We start from the raw sequence: 14319 nt of genomic DNA on the forward strand, positions 1-14319 counted from the left end.
AGTAAGAAGGTGGGGCCCCTGTGAGCTGTCAGCCCTTTGACAACAGGAAATGTGGTAACAACTAGAAATGTTTGAGAACTCAAGGAAGGTGGCTGGCGAGAGAAAACAGACTTGTCCTGGCAAAACCAAGCCAGGACAAGTTGAGCTATTTAAAGTTGGGAGATACGAGAGAAGATGAATCTTGGGAAGAGGTTGTAAAACCTGGGAGGAAACTGTCTGCTGAAGCTGGAGTAGGAGGTGGGTGTCAACCAAGACACCCCAGAATGAAGTCTACACTAGAAAAAGCGGGGTGTGTACTTCCATTACCAAACGGCAATGATTCAACACCTTTGCACATTGATGTCCCCCTTTAGATAGAAACTTTGGCGTCACACTGGAAACAATTAAGAACTTAAAAAAAAAAAAAAGAGGTAGCAAATAATAGCATGTCCCTGAGTGCCTACTACCTTTGCCTCACGTTGCTCCTTACGAATTTAGTACTGCCTTGACGAGGTTTTGAGTCTTCAAAAGGCAAAATTCTTGGATGTCCCTATAAATTTTTTTTCTGATGCCGGTGCAATACTGCACTCTCTTTTTTCTTATTTGCAGAAATTGGGTCCCCTTGCTCGTAAATGGGCCCTACAGTCTGTAGTACGTTCTGCCTAAGTAACGCTGCCATAAGGACATGCACACTCACGTGCCACAAAAGGAAATTTACAAGTTGATTGAAATACTCAATACTCATTCTACAGCTCCCTAGGAGTGCCACGGAAGATCAGCTAAAACCCACTGCCACACAGTTACAGCTGCACCACTGGAATCTGGAAATTAACATGGACGTGAAATTTATGATTAAAAGACTAACAAGGTTAGCTAAATGCCATTAGGCAAATTATATAAGATTATGTAAGATTTTTTAACAATTTGGAACAAGTCTGAAATGTCTTGCTTTGGACGGGTGTCTTCCTTCTAAGTTGTGAGCCCAGTAAATACCCTCTTGTCATTTTCTTCATGTCTATCTTTCTTGAATCCTAAATATCTTTATCTCAAGAGAATTGACTCTAGTGGATTCCCTACCCTGGTTTTTCTCTCTTCCTATAGCTGTTCAGTCTCACTGCCCACAATTTTGTGATGGGTGTGAAGGTTACCAAGCATGAGTCTGGGGCTACCTGGAATGATAGCTACCATTGTTACCTTTGGATTTGTCTTTGAGGACATCTTTTTGACCCCCAAAAGCTATCTTCATCTCCAGAGTCCTGGGCCGGTGGGGTGGCTAGACTAGATGGACATGGCTATACTCCAGCAGGGAGGTGAAACCACAAACCATAAGAGAATGAGGATCTGGCTGGCGATAACACATCCATACCTGACCTTCATCCACAAAAACTGAACAGCTAACTTGGCATTTTGTCAAGTCTGATGGGAAGTTAATGATGTGAAAGAAAGACAAGTATACCCATGGCTAAGCTGTATGAAGCGCGTATGTGGCACAGGAGATTGGGTGGGGAGGTGCTGAAAAGAGGATGGGACAATTACTTGAAATGTAATATCCTGGGATACACTGGGACAGGTTCATAAACCTTTATCCACAATTTTGAAACGCAAAATTCTGTGGGAACAGTTTCTTTGTTACTTTGCTACCAAACGAACTTGTTCCAAACCCTGACCTGAGCTGACAGTTTTTCTGTCCAACTAAATGTGAATATTCATCTACTTTGCTCCAGAAATGACTGTGTTTCCTGAGTCCCATGGGAGTATTACATAACCTACAGTATACAATCTGCATTCCCTTTCTAAAAGCTGGATTCTAAAAGACATTTGGCCCCAAAGGGTTTGGCTACATACAACTGTTGTTGACCTGCATACAACTGTTGACCTGCATACAACTCCCAAACAGGTGAGTTCTCCAGATTTAATCCTTCTACCGTTTTCCCACATCATGCAGGTATTTACCTGACCTCAGCTTTTCAATGATTTCTACAACATTATTTTAGTAGACAGATTCACAGGGAACAAAACAGGACAAAGCTGAAAAACAGGCATACCACATACGATTTCACATATGCTGCCTTAAACACACGTGCTTATCTTTTCCTTTGTCACACTTTTCACTGTATCAGTCTGAGAGTTCTGATACTGAGTGTACCCAATCCTGTGCGATAGCATGTGTGTGGTATAGGTAATATGAAAAACAGAAACGTGATGCTGACCTTCAAAAAGAAGATATCAAACTACATTTTAACTGTAAAAGTTAATATTCCAAATGATATGCCCATAGATTTGCCTTTTAGCAAATGGAGACAGAAAGTGAGGCAGAAAAGAGAAAAAGATGGAAAGATTAGTGCTTGCCTGGGGCTGGCAATGAAAACACAGAATGACCACAAACGGGCACAAGGGATCTTTCTGGGGTGATGGAAAAGCCCTAAAATTGAATTGTGATGGTAGTCCCATTAACTCTGTAAGTTTACTACAAATCTGTGACTTGTACACTTAAAATAGGAGACTTTCATGGCATGTAAGTTATACCTCAATGAAGATGTGAAAAAACTAATATCCTAAATTTCTAAAGTAACACTTTTTATGTCCACACCTCATCTTTCTTCCTGATGTTTCAAATTAATACCAGTTCAAATAGGGGGAGAAGGGTGCAATAAATTGGACCCATTCCTGATTATTAAGGGAAAAGGAAAAATCTTGCTCCCAAATGACTAATTTTACATCTAGACAGAGAAGATGAGTTCTTCCAGATATTCCCCTGTATTTAGCAAATGAAATAGAAATTATTTCTATTTTAACATGCCACACATGCCTCTCTAATTACAGCATGCATCACATCAAACAGTAGTATTTTGTTTACCACTCATCTTGCAAAGACAGTGGAAACTCCTGAGGACGATGCCAGTCTTCACAGTATTTTCAGGACCTAGGAGGTGTTCAATATATGATTATATTGAATGCACGGATCTCTTCGCCAGAACCATTGAACACATTTCCATTTGCTTGAACAATATAAAGCAAATTAAAAAGACATTCCCTACTTTCCAGATCAGGGCTTCTCAACCAAAGCGCTACTGACATTTTGGCCCTGATAATTCTTCCCTGTGGAGGGCTGTTTTGTGCATTGTAGGATGTATAACAGCATCCCTGGCCTCTACTCATTCACTAGATGTCAGTAGTAGCCCTCACGTCCCTACCCCCTACCCTTGCCCAACAGCTGTGACAACCAAAAATGTCTTGAGACACTGCCACATGTCCTCTGGGTAGCAAAGTCACCCTTCGTGGAGAACCGTAGCTTTAAATAGAAAGAGTATATGACAGATCAGATCAAACTGTTGTGTTCATGTTTCAACAGTGCTTTTCATGTTATCACTTCCTAAAGCTAGTGAGAACATCAAGACTGAAAAAGCATAAACCTAGCAAATGATGATTCTCTGACCACAGGCCTTGGCCTATAATGGGGAGAAGAAAAGAAGTTCTTTCTACTCTCCTTGTAACTGTGGAGATGCAAAAGACTTGTTTTGCTCCAAGGCTGACAGTTTTCAGGATATGCGGAGCTGCGAAAATCCATAAGAGATGGGTCCAAATGTCAAATGGCCTATGGCTGTAAAACAGTAATAAAAGCAGCATGTTCATTGCCAGCACTGGGCTGTTTATTATGAACTGTATCTAGAACAATTTTGAAAATGCTACTGAATATTTATTAAAAGAAAAGATCTATAATAATTCAGGTCCTGACCAGCTGCTATTAGTAAATCACTAAGCCAGTTGGAACCTAAAGGTTAAGAACTGTGGTAACAGAAACTATTAAATTAAGTGTAAGTTTAATACTTCAGGGTTTTATTTTTCTCAGCAACCGCAGTGTTTAGCAATCCTCTTCGATACACCCTGGCACAAAATCTGAAAAGCTATTATCCATACTGTATGCTTTTAATGAGTCTCCGGACTTTTTAGCGTCAATTCTTACTTTGGAGATATTGGGAATTTCACGCTGATGTTAAAAGTTCAAGATGTACATTTTGGGCAAAATGACTGTTATATATTACAGCAAAGAAAAAAATATTCTTAACATTACCTGAATATGCTTACATATTTATCAAGATTCATAATACTTTCCTGCAAAGCATCATTATTTTTTATTCAGGAAAACAAAGGAGTACGCGCCTAACCTCAACACTAACAATTTAGGCGCTACAAATGACATCATCGTAGGTTTCAGCCACTTCTGTGTTTATCAATCTATTGCATATAAGAAAAAGCTACGGTGGACAGTTACCTGTCAATTCCTAACATTTGAAAAGGAAGCATATCTTTTAAAATTACGTTTGTAAAAATATTTATATTTTTCTCTGCATGCCTATTGCTAAACATAAGCAGGTTTAGGACTCTGAAATATTAAGCATATAATTCCTAAATCCACTAAGAGAAAGAACGTACACAATATGCAAAAGCCCTCTATTCAGTCAAGCCAAACTGTACATATAATTATGGTATTCAAATTAGATTACTAATTTAGGCGTGTTCTATCATGTCAAGTGTACACTAACATAAGAAAAGTCAGAATAAAATTGAATGGGAAGAAAAAAGAGGTAAAGAAAATTTAATTACTCTTTTTAGAAAATGAAAACTCCTAGCACATAATATTAAAATATATACTTACGGAAAGATTAGTGGGAAATGCAGCTTAATTATTCCTCTTGGTGGAGAGTAGTAAATACAGTATTGTCAAATCGCCCCAATAGGATGCTAACGCTGTGTCCTGGATTATCATATTTGCATTTGGATGAAACTGGGACACATGAGGCATGAAATGGCCAAATTAACTTTCATTTTACTTCATTTGAATTTCCTCACATATTTTTATAAATATAAAATACAATAAAATCAGATATAAAACACCATACTATTTTATATTGTTATTTAAATTCTCATATGCTTATATTGTAATTTCTCAACTACAATGGACTATGCTACTACAGTACACCATGTGTAATGATAATTACTAAAGCTAAGATAGTTGCCTAACATTTTTATAAAACTTTAAAAACTTTATAAGCCTATGGTTATTTTAAAAAATCAGCACTAATAACAAAAGATCAACCAACTGAATGTCACAAATGCATAAGCCCTTTTGGATTCAGTTTTTTTCCACTGAAGCTAAAATGTAAAATTGGCACCATGAAGCTTGAAATTGAGATTTAAAGATAAGCACTGGTACCAGCATTTTGCTACTTGCTAGAAATTGCTTTCATCTGGAATTGCCATTTAGCAAAGCTCATAGATATTTTTTATGAAATAAAAAAATGTAGGGGCTTCCCTCGTGGCGCAGGGGTTGAGAATCTGCCTGCCAATGCAGGGGAAACGGGTTCGAGCCCTGGTCTGGGAAGATCCCACATGCCGCGGTGCAACTAGGCCCGTGAGCCACAATCGCTGAGCCTGCGCGTCTGGAGCCTGTGCTCCGCAACAAGAGAGGCCGCGTTAGTGAGAGGCCCGCGCACCGCGATGAAGAGCGGCCCCCACTTGCCGCAACTAGAGAAAGCCCTCGCGCAGAAACGAAGACCCAACACAGCCATAAATAAATAAATAAATAAAATTTAAAAAAAAAAAATGTAGCATCATAAACTTTTCAAACAGCCATAAAATTCCATGTATATTTCATGATTCTAACACTTCTGTATATTAATAGTTAATATCTGCTTTAACAGTAGTAAAATTAGGTAAATCATAATTTTAGAATATCAGAAGCCAAAATACAAGTTGTAAAACTAAAATAAGCTCTTTTGATTTATCCTGCATCATTTTACACTGCTTAAGAAAAAGACAAATGCTTTAATACTTTGGCATTAAATAGGGAACATAATAGCTGCTTTGGCAAGATAAAGCAAGCTACATCACTTAATGTATTTGGAGAATTCAGGAATGATATTATAAAAGGAAAACCAATAGTTTAAACTTAATCTAGCTGACTTATTTCACATACACGCACACATACATGTACACACAGAACGCTTCTCACCTACAACAGCCATTGCAACAACTGAAAATAAATTTCCTTTGTATCACAGACAGCAAGTTTGACTACAATAATTTTATAGTTTAAAATGTTGAATCCTTTTATAACTTAGATGCTTTTTTAAAGCTTTTAAGATAATGAAAGAACAAGATGTTCATCTGTGAAAAAAGCTTTCCCCCAGTCTGACTTAATCGCATACATTTGCATGAAGAACCTGTGGCCCACCAAATATAAAGACTGCGGCCAATGCAGTTTCCACTATTAGTGTTTTGAGCAGACTAATTAAAAATCTCTTAAATATTCCACACCCTAATTTTTCTTTAGTAGCTATTCATGAAGACACAGGCAACATGATGGCATGGCAAGAAGCCAGAATTTGAAATCAGAACGCCTTATTTGGGGTCCTAGGAGCTCTACCATTTACTAGCTGTGTTATTTCCATGCAGTCGTCCTAACCCTGCATCTCAGTTCCCTCATCTCTGCAATGGGAGTTAATTCCACCTTTAGGTCAAAATTAAAGGATAAAACAAGTGAAGACTGAAATGCATGATATTAACTAAAACACATGGTAATTATTTCCACCATCCCCCCAAATACTCCAGCTTGTCTATAACTTAATGATGCCTGTTTTTATAAGACAAGTGAAAATTACAGGAAACTGTACTTAATATATCTCAAATAAACCAACGAGCCAAAAGGCTCATTAGTAACTCTAACAAGATTGGTTCACAGGTCCAAACCCTCCACAGATGCTGTGGCCATGCTAAAAGCTTCGTTTCTGTAAACTGTCAAATAATGTGTCATTATCACTGTTCCTTTCGGTGTGCTCATTCATGAATACAACGAGACATGCCTGTTATGGAGAACCAAGTCCTTTATGTGCCAAGAAAGTGATTCTTTCATTCTTCCCACTTTCCCAAGTGGCCCTGTCCTGCTGTCAACGAAGGAGAAAAATGAAAGGAAAAGGAAAACAAGAAACGACAATGCTATCCTATAAGCAGCTTGATGTTGAGGATCATGCTTTATTCGTGATTTTATTGATTTCTTTCCTTTACCCCACTCCCCGTCCACTTTCCACATAGTAGGTCTTCATACTTACTGACAGGAACTAAAAGCTATATGAGAAATAGCCACTGTCATCTGTGTAGATGCAAGCGAGGAAACAGTCAGACCTGTCCCTTTGCTCTCTGCCTTTTCTTTCTATTTCATTCCTTTTGTCACCCGGCTCCCGTTCCCTCATGCACCTCATCCTGCTTTGCCTCTGGCTTCTGCCACTTTGTGTCCAAGCACTTGTCGAAAACTTCCCTCACTTAATGTTACTATCCCATCTCCCTTTCTTCTGCCTGCCACCTTGGCCTTCATCTTTTTTTCATTCTACGCACCCTCCCAGGCAGATCACAACCTCAACAACTTCAAATACATCGAAGACTTGCAAACTTTTATCTCCAGCTCAGCCTCTGTCTTGAATTCCAGAACCACAGGCTTGTGCAACTGTCAACTGAATCTCAAGCCCTGGGTGCCCCTCTTGTGCCTCACATCACACTAATCCACCCGTGAATTCATCACCTTCCCCTGCATACTGCACCATTCTCTGTATTCACTATCATGACCAATGGCACATCTGTCCTTTCAATCACCCAAGCCAGAGCCCTGGGAGCCATCCATCCCAAAACTCACCATCCCCTCCCTGCTTCTCTTCTCCTTCTCCGATCCCCCCACCTTGATCAGTCTGTTCAGACCTTAAAATCCACACAAGGATTCAACAGCTTTTTTACACAACTGCTTTTTTCCACACCACCATCCTCACATCCCAACCATTCTTTACAACACACCCAGAGTGATCCCTCTAAAAGAACGACCTGAATTCATCTGAACCAAATATGGCCCACAAGACCCTTCCCGAAGTGGCTCCAGCCTCTACTCTCCATTTCCAGCTTCACCTACTGCCCCTGATGAGGACCAGTCTCGGGGAAATACCAGCTATTCCACAGACGTACCACCCTCTTCAGCTCCTTCATTGTGTTCCCCCTGGTCGCTCTGCTCAGAATGATTTTTGCCAGCCCATTCCCATCCTCAGCTGCCTGGTCCCCTCCAACTCACCCGTCCAGACTCAGATCCTGCCCTGCTTCTTAAGGGAAAGTCATCTCTTTGGAGTCCGGCACCCCTGAGCGAGCCCAGCATCTTTTAGGCACTGGTTCCAACTGCTGTTAAGCATCTTTTCCCTCCCAAGACTGAGATTATCGAGGGAAGTGAAAGGAATCCTCTTATGTCTGAGGTTTCATCATCCAACACTATGCCTGGTATATTGATATATATCTGGTGAATGTATAAATGAGTAAACATCACTCCAACTAAATTTGGCTCAAACATTGCCAAGCTTCTAGTGACTGATTATGTGTAAATGAGAGGTGCAGAGCTCTCTTTAGAAGGTGTCATGGAAAATATCACAAGCCCACTTGCAATTCCCAAGTGCTGAATACAGAAGTTGTGGTGTTCTTGTGTGTAGCCACGTTACAGATTGGCTTTTTTATAGTTTAAGAAAATTTGTCTTGTGTGGTTTTATTGCCTCTGACCTATAGCATGAGCTGCTTCAACTTTAAAGTTTCCCAGGAGCTTCAGCAGGTTCAGCCACATGGGGGTGATGGAGGAAGGAGTACGGGTGGAGGTGAAAGGCCAGAGTGAGTGGAAGCAACATTAACAGCAATGACTGAGTCACAAATACAGTGAGACCTGAACCCCAAGGATCTATCTGAACACCCTTCATTCCTTAGAGAACAAATTCACAGAAAGGTTTCCATATGCAACCTTGGGGCTCCCTGAAGACTGAAATGACAGATGCAGCAATGCTGACTAGTCACACCTTCTGGTACTTTCAGAAAATCAACTGAAATTGATTACTTACAAATGAATACAAGATATGATATGCGGGGACTGGGTCCTATGAAATTGAAGAGGAAAGTACAAGGCTGCTATTGATCAATTAAAACACTTTTTTAGAAAAACCTGCCTACTCCATAAGGTTCATAGGGTTTCAAGTGCTCTGTAGTTTAAGTAAAGGCCCCCCAATCAGGCCAAATTTCCCTGTCCTCTGCCATAAAATCCACACTTAGAAAATTGAATTTTTCTTAAGTTTTTAGTCACTCACAGGCTTGAAAATTATACAGTCCTATAAAACCAAGAAGGGGGAGTGGGTGAGACATTAACATGATATACCAAAATATTATAACAACGACAACAACAAAAATAAAACTCAAAACCCAAGGGATATGAAGAACTTTTTTTAATGGGTTTTTAAAATTGTTTTATTTTGGAAAAGCGTTTCTTACAAAAGGGCAGCTGCACAATACCGAGACCTCTGCGACAAATGTTGGTGCCAGTGTGAAATCAGGAAAAAATAGAGGAGGTGGGGCTCAGGGAAACGGTTTTGGAAATATTACACGTTGGTTTTAAATTCTGCCCTTTCCCTCTGCATTTAGAGTGGCGTTAGACTAGGATGCAGACCCAGAAGATGTGACAGTATGTTCCTTTTCTGAGACAACACGCTTGCACTTTACTTGTGACACATACTTGTTCATTTACTTTAAAAACCATCAGTTCATCGTGAACAACACATGACACTGCTGTAGTAATACTCGCTGCCGATTAAATCATTTTTGATTTAATTTTTTAGAAATCACCTAAGAACATCTCAGGTTGCTACACTTCTCTCTTCGATGAGAATGACGCAAGTATGTGACATCAAACACAAAGTTTGCACACCTCTCCACTGTGTCCCATGATCAGTGGAAGGCTTTATGCTTCCTATTTCACAATGCTGACATAGGGGTTTCTTTTCTGAGCTCATTGCATGAACTAAGCTTTCAGCTCTTCCTCCATAGAGATCTGGAAGACGGTGGGCACGGACCTTTCCACCATCCCTTTAGCTCTATCCTAGGGTCACTGTGGGAAGAGCATGAGATAGTACAGGATTATTTTGAGAAGCACAATATAGGATATCTATATGACATAAGTGAACCATAAGAAGGCCCCCAAATTGGATGCAGTAGAATGCTAGGCCTCATCAGACTCCTGGCCTCCACTCTTGGCTCAAAAACACACTAGTGTTATCTTGGACAAGTGCTCTGACCTTTCTAGGCCTCAGTTTCCCCTTGGGCAATAAAGGATAACAAAGTAACCACACAAGGTCACTGATTAAAGTAAATATTGTATGTACAGTTCTTAGCATGGCAGCCAGCCCACAGTAAGGGCTCTGTGTTAGCTATTCATTCCATCCAGTAAGGATGTGGCAGATAAATCATACTCGGAGCTGTCTTTCCCCACACCCACCCCTCGCCCTCAAATTCAGCAGTGTCCCAGCCTTGTGGGACTGTCTCTGCCATGCTGCACATGAACAGCTTGCTTGTAGAACCAAGACTAGTATAACCTCCAACAAGTTTCTCCCGGATGTATGAGGCAAGAGCTCTAGAAATACAATCAGCCCCAGACTCCCCAAGCCCAAAGGGAAGATAATTCAAAACAGTAGAGATGACTGGGGAGAGTAAATGGTCTTCATTCACTTTATCCATATTAAAATTAGCTTGCATTTCTTGTACGTAGGTCTTCTGACAGCAAGGATAGCTAGATGTCGGAGGCAAGTTATTTGGCGATTTAGAGGTAAGCCAATAAATAGTTAACATAGACAAAAAATAAAACTGAACTATGTAAATTCTAAAGAATGAGTTAAAAGTAAATTATGGACCCAGGTCGAGTCACAAAAGTGATTGAGGAAAATTTTTACTATAGAATGACCCAGAGCAGAGGAGCATTTGAAATGTAAGGAAAAGCACTTGAAAGAGTAAAAAAGGAGAATTTGTACTCTGACAAGGAGGGCTAAAACTGCAGAAAGACTCAGTTGATGGCAAGGACTCTATCTGGCACCCTCCTGGAAGCTCACACCCAGAGACTTTTGATTTGATTTGATTTTTTTTAAATTGAGATATAATTGACATATAACACTATTCATTTCAGGTGTACAACATAATGAATCAACATTTGTATATATTGCAAAATGATCACCATGATGAGTAGTTAACATGTCACCTCACATAGTTACAATTTTTTTTTCTAGCGATGAAAACTTTTAAGATCTACTCTCTTAGCAACTTTCAAATATGCAATCCAGTATTATTAACTGTAATCAACATGTTGTACAGAGAGTTTTGACTTTAAAAAAAAGCCCACTTGAACATCTGTATTGAAGTACCTTTCAGTGGTAGGATACCAGTTTTCTTTAAATATTAAATCAGTCTGTAAGCCGTCTGTGGCCTACGTGCCCTTTACAGAAATTAGATTTTTGTATCTAGAAAACAGAGTAAATATTTACCAAGGGCCAGAATACTATGTAGATCTGGATGATAATCTAAGAAAGCCACAGGAAAAAAGCCTTTCAATCATTCCCAACTTTTGGAAGTCAAGTGAAAAGTTTGACAGGCTGTGGACCAGACTTTTAACAAAGTAGAGTCCATGGGGGATTGGTTCCAGGACCCGTGAGGATACCAGAATCAGTGGATGCTCAAGTTCCTCATATAAAATAGCATTATATTTGCATAGAACCTTAAAGTATATTCTCCCACATACTTTAAATCATCTCTAGACTACTTATAATACCTAATACAGTGTAAATGCCATGTAAACAGTAAATATGTAAATGCTACAATATGTAAATAGCTGCTGGAGCAAAGCAAATCAAATTTTGCTTTTTGGAACTTTCTGGAATTAAAAAAAATATATATTTTCAACCCGAGGTTAGTTGAATCCACAGATGTGGAACCCGAGGATACGGAAGGCCAACTGGACTGCTCACACAGGACCCCTGAAACTGCTTCCCACCACACTGGTGCTAAGGCCCAGAGGAAGCATGCTTATTTAATATGAAATGTAAATTATCTCCATTTCTGAACATACAGTACACTATGCTGCAAAGTGCAAGGCCTCTCTCTCTGCCCCAGGGGTGCTCTCCAGCTGGGACTGAATTCATGCCCACAGATGATGCTGATTGTGGATCGATGGATGACCTGCTTGCGGTTGTTCACTAGGCTGTGTGGATCCTGCAGCTACATCTGCAGGCGGGAAACAAACCCGGGAGTGCTGTCCTCCAGCTGGAAGCGTGGGAACGGTAACATACCATTTTCTTTTTCTTGATTCTCTGAATATGTGAATAGGGAAGTGAAAAGCAATGGAATCCACTTCAAACCGAAGGAGAAAACTCATTTCACCTGCTGGCATCTCTACCATGTGCTAATGTAGGCAAGCTTTTAAACAATAATTATGATAATAATAATAGCTCCCAGTCATGGAGAACTATCTCGTGAGTTAAGCACTTTGCATACTTTACTGCTTAAAGGAGATTTCCTCATCTGTAAATTAAAGATAATAACGCACCCATTTTATTATGTTATTATGAGGATTCAAGGAGAAGAGATGGAAAAAGCAGTTTGCAAATTGAGGCAGCAGGGCCAAAAAGGACAGGGTTTGAAAGAGACAGACATGGGTTAAAATCCTAACTGCGATTTCTACTATTTGATCTTGTTGAGTCCCAGTTTCCTTTTCTCCAAAGTGGAAATGAAGCTACCCATCTTGGAGAGGAATTGAAAGAGACATTTGGTCAAACACCAGCTGGTGTCTGCATTACCAGGAGGTATTCAATAAACGCTCATACCCTCTCTCCTATTATACACGTGAACTGCTTCTGTTAACCTCCATCAGCAGCCATTCAATGTCCACAGAATCCAAAGATGCATTTCCTTTCCTAACGATAATTTTACTCAGTTTAATAAGCCAGACACTGGTTCAGTAGCTTTAAATCTATGAACTCACTTAATCCTCACCACAATCCAGGGAGGTAGGTACTGTTATCCCCATTTTACAGACAAAGACACTGAGGCACAGAGTTTAGGTAACTTGCCCAGATTCAAACAGATGGTACCCGAGCTGCCAGCATGGCTCCCTAGTCTGTCCTCCTAACCATGATGTGACAGTGCATCATGTTAGGAGGGGGTCAACCTGTTTGTGCTTCCATGCTTCCATGCTTCTAGAGATGAGCAATGGCTGCTCTCACCAAGTACAAAGCGTTGACTATCTTTTCAACTTTTGAAATTACATTTTGTGTATTTTCTTAGAATTCCTGAAAAAAAACTACGATATGTTTTTAAATGAGGTGCCTATAACTAGTTCATCTTGTTCCATGTGCTAGAATGCTATAAATAAATGTGCTTCTTTTTCTAAAGAGTACCTAAATAAATCCTACATCAAAACACAACCCTGAGTTTTGGTTTAAATGTTTATTACAAGTCCAAATTAAAAAAGATATATTAGGGCAGTCAATGTTATCTGTTTTTTTAAACTAATGACTTCTACACCAAAAAATTGGAATATTCTCCTTATTTCTAATGTTCACTGTCTTAACAGTCATAGCAGTACTGTATGGTATTTCAAAGTACTCCTTTTACAAATTTAATCAACTCAAATATTAAACATCAATGATGATAATCTATTGCTCTGCTTAAAAGGAATCTCTAGGGGACAGATGAGAGAAAGGTTAAAGAATTCTAGAATTCTATCCTTCAAAGTAGGGCAGGGCAGCTACCTATAAATCATGCTCTTTGTTTATTAAGATAATTAAGCCTATCAGTACACTTAACTTTCAGACTCAACAATTGTCTGGCATGAACAATTTCCACTTTTTCTAAAACAAAGGGGATGTGTTCAAAGGGGTCCTCTGCAAGCTCTCTGTACAATGCATGCTATTTTAAAACATGATTTATGTGTCTAATTCCTGGAGCTGCCTTGAAAAATATACTGGGGTTTTCCTTGCACACTCCCTATTAGGAGAAGACACTCCAATTTGAAGAGTGCACTCTGTTTCAGACTGCAGGGTGCTATATCATGTCAACATTTTCATTAAATACGTTCAAGCTAGACCTTAAACAAATGGAATGGAGAGCCACAGCTGCAGCCACTGCAGAGAGAGTTATCCTGCCGGGAGGCTTACATAAGAGGTGCAGGACAGTGAGGGTGAAACCCAAGTGTCATCATCTGAACACTATTGCTTTGAGACTTGCTCACATTCTTAAAGTGTATGAAATCACACACGCTGAGCCGGTTTCTCATTTTATTTGCCTTATAGCACAAAACTCTAGGTTGACATATAAGTTGTCTTTCCCTAAAGGACTGGGCTCCAATTACAACTTCTGCCTAGGGGAAGAGAAAAGTGGGATGCGCGGGAAGCCTGGAGGCCTGAGAGGGAATGACTTAGCCCCCATCCCCAAAGATCTATCGCATCCAGGAATATT

The 14319-nt window shown here is 39.8% G+C and overlaps 1 protein-coding gene across 1 annotated transcript in view; it reads right to left on the bottom strand.

The window, feature by feature from the left end:
- PAG1 (phosphoprotein membrane anchor with glycosphingolipid microdomains 1) overlaps window positions 1-14319 on the bottom strand; it is a 147130-nt gene that overhangs the window by 132289 nt on the left and 522 nt on the right. The gene's annotated exons all lie outside the window — the stretch shown is intronic.

This window comes from Eubalaena glacialis, chromosome 17 (assembly GCF_028564815.1).
Source record: "Eubalaena glacialis isolate mEubGla1 chromosome 17, mEubGla1.1.hap2.+ XY, whole genome shotgun sequence".
NCBI classification, from domain to species: Eukaryota; Metazoa; Chordata; class Mammalia; order Artiodactyla; family Balaenidae; genus Eubalaena; species Eubalaena glacialis.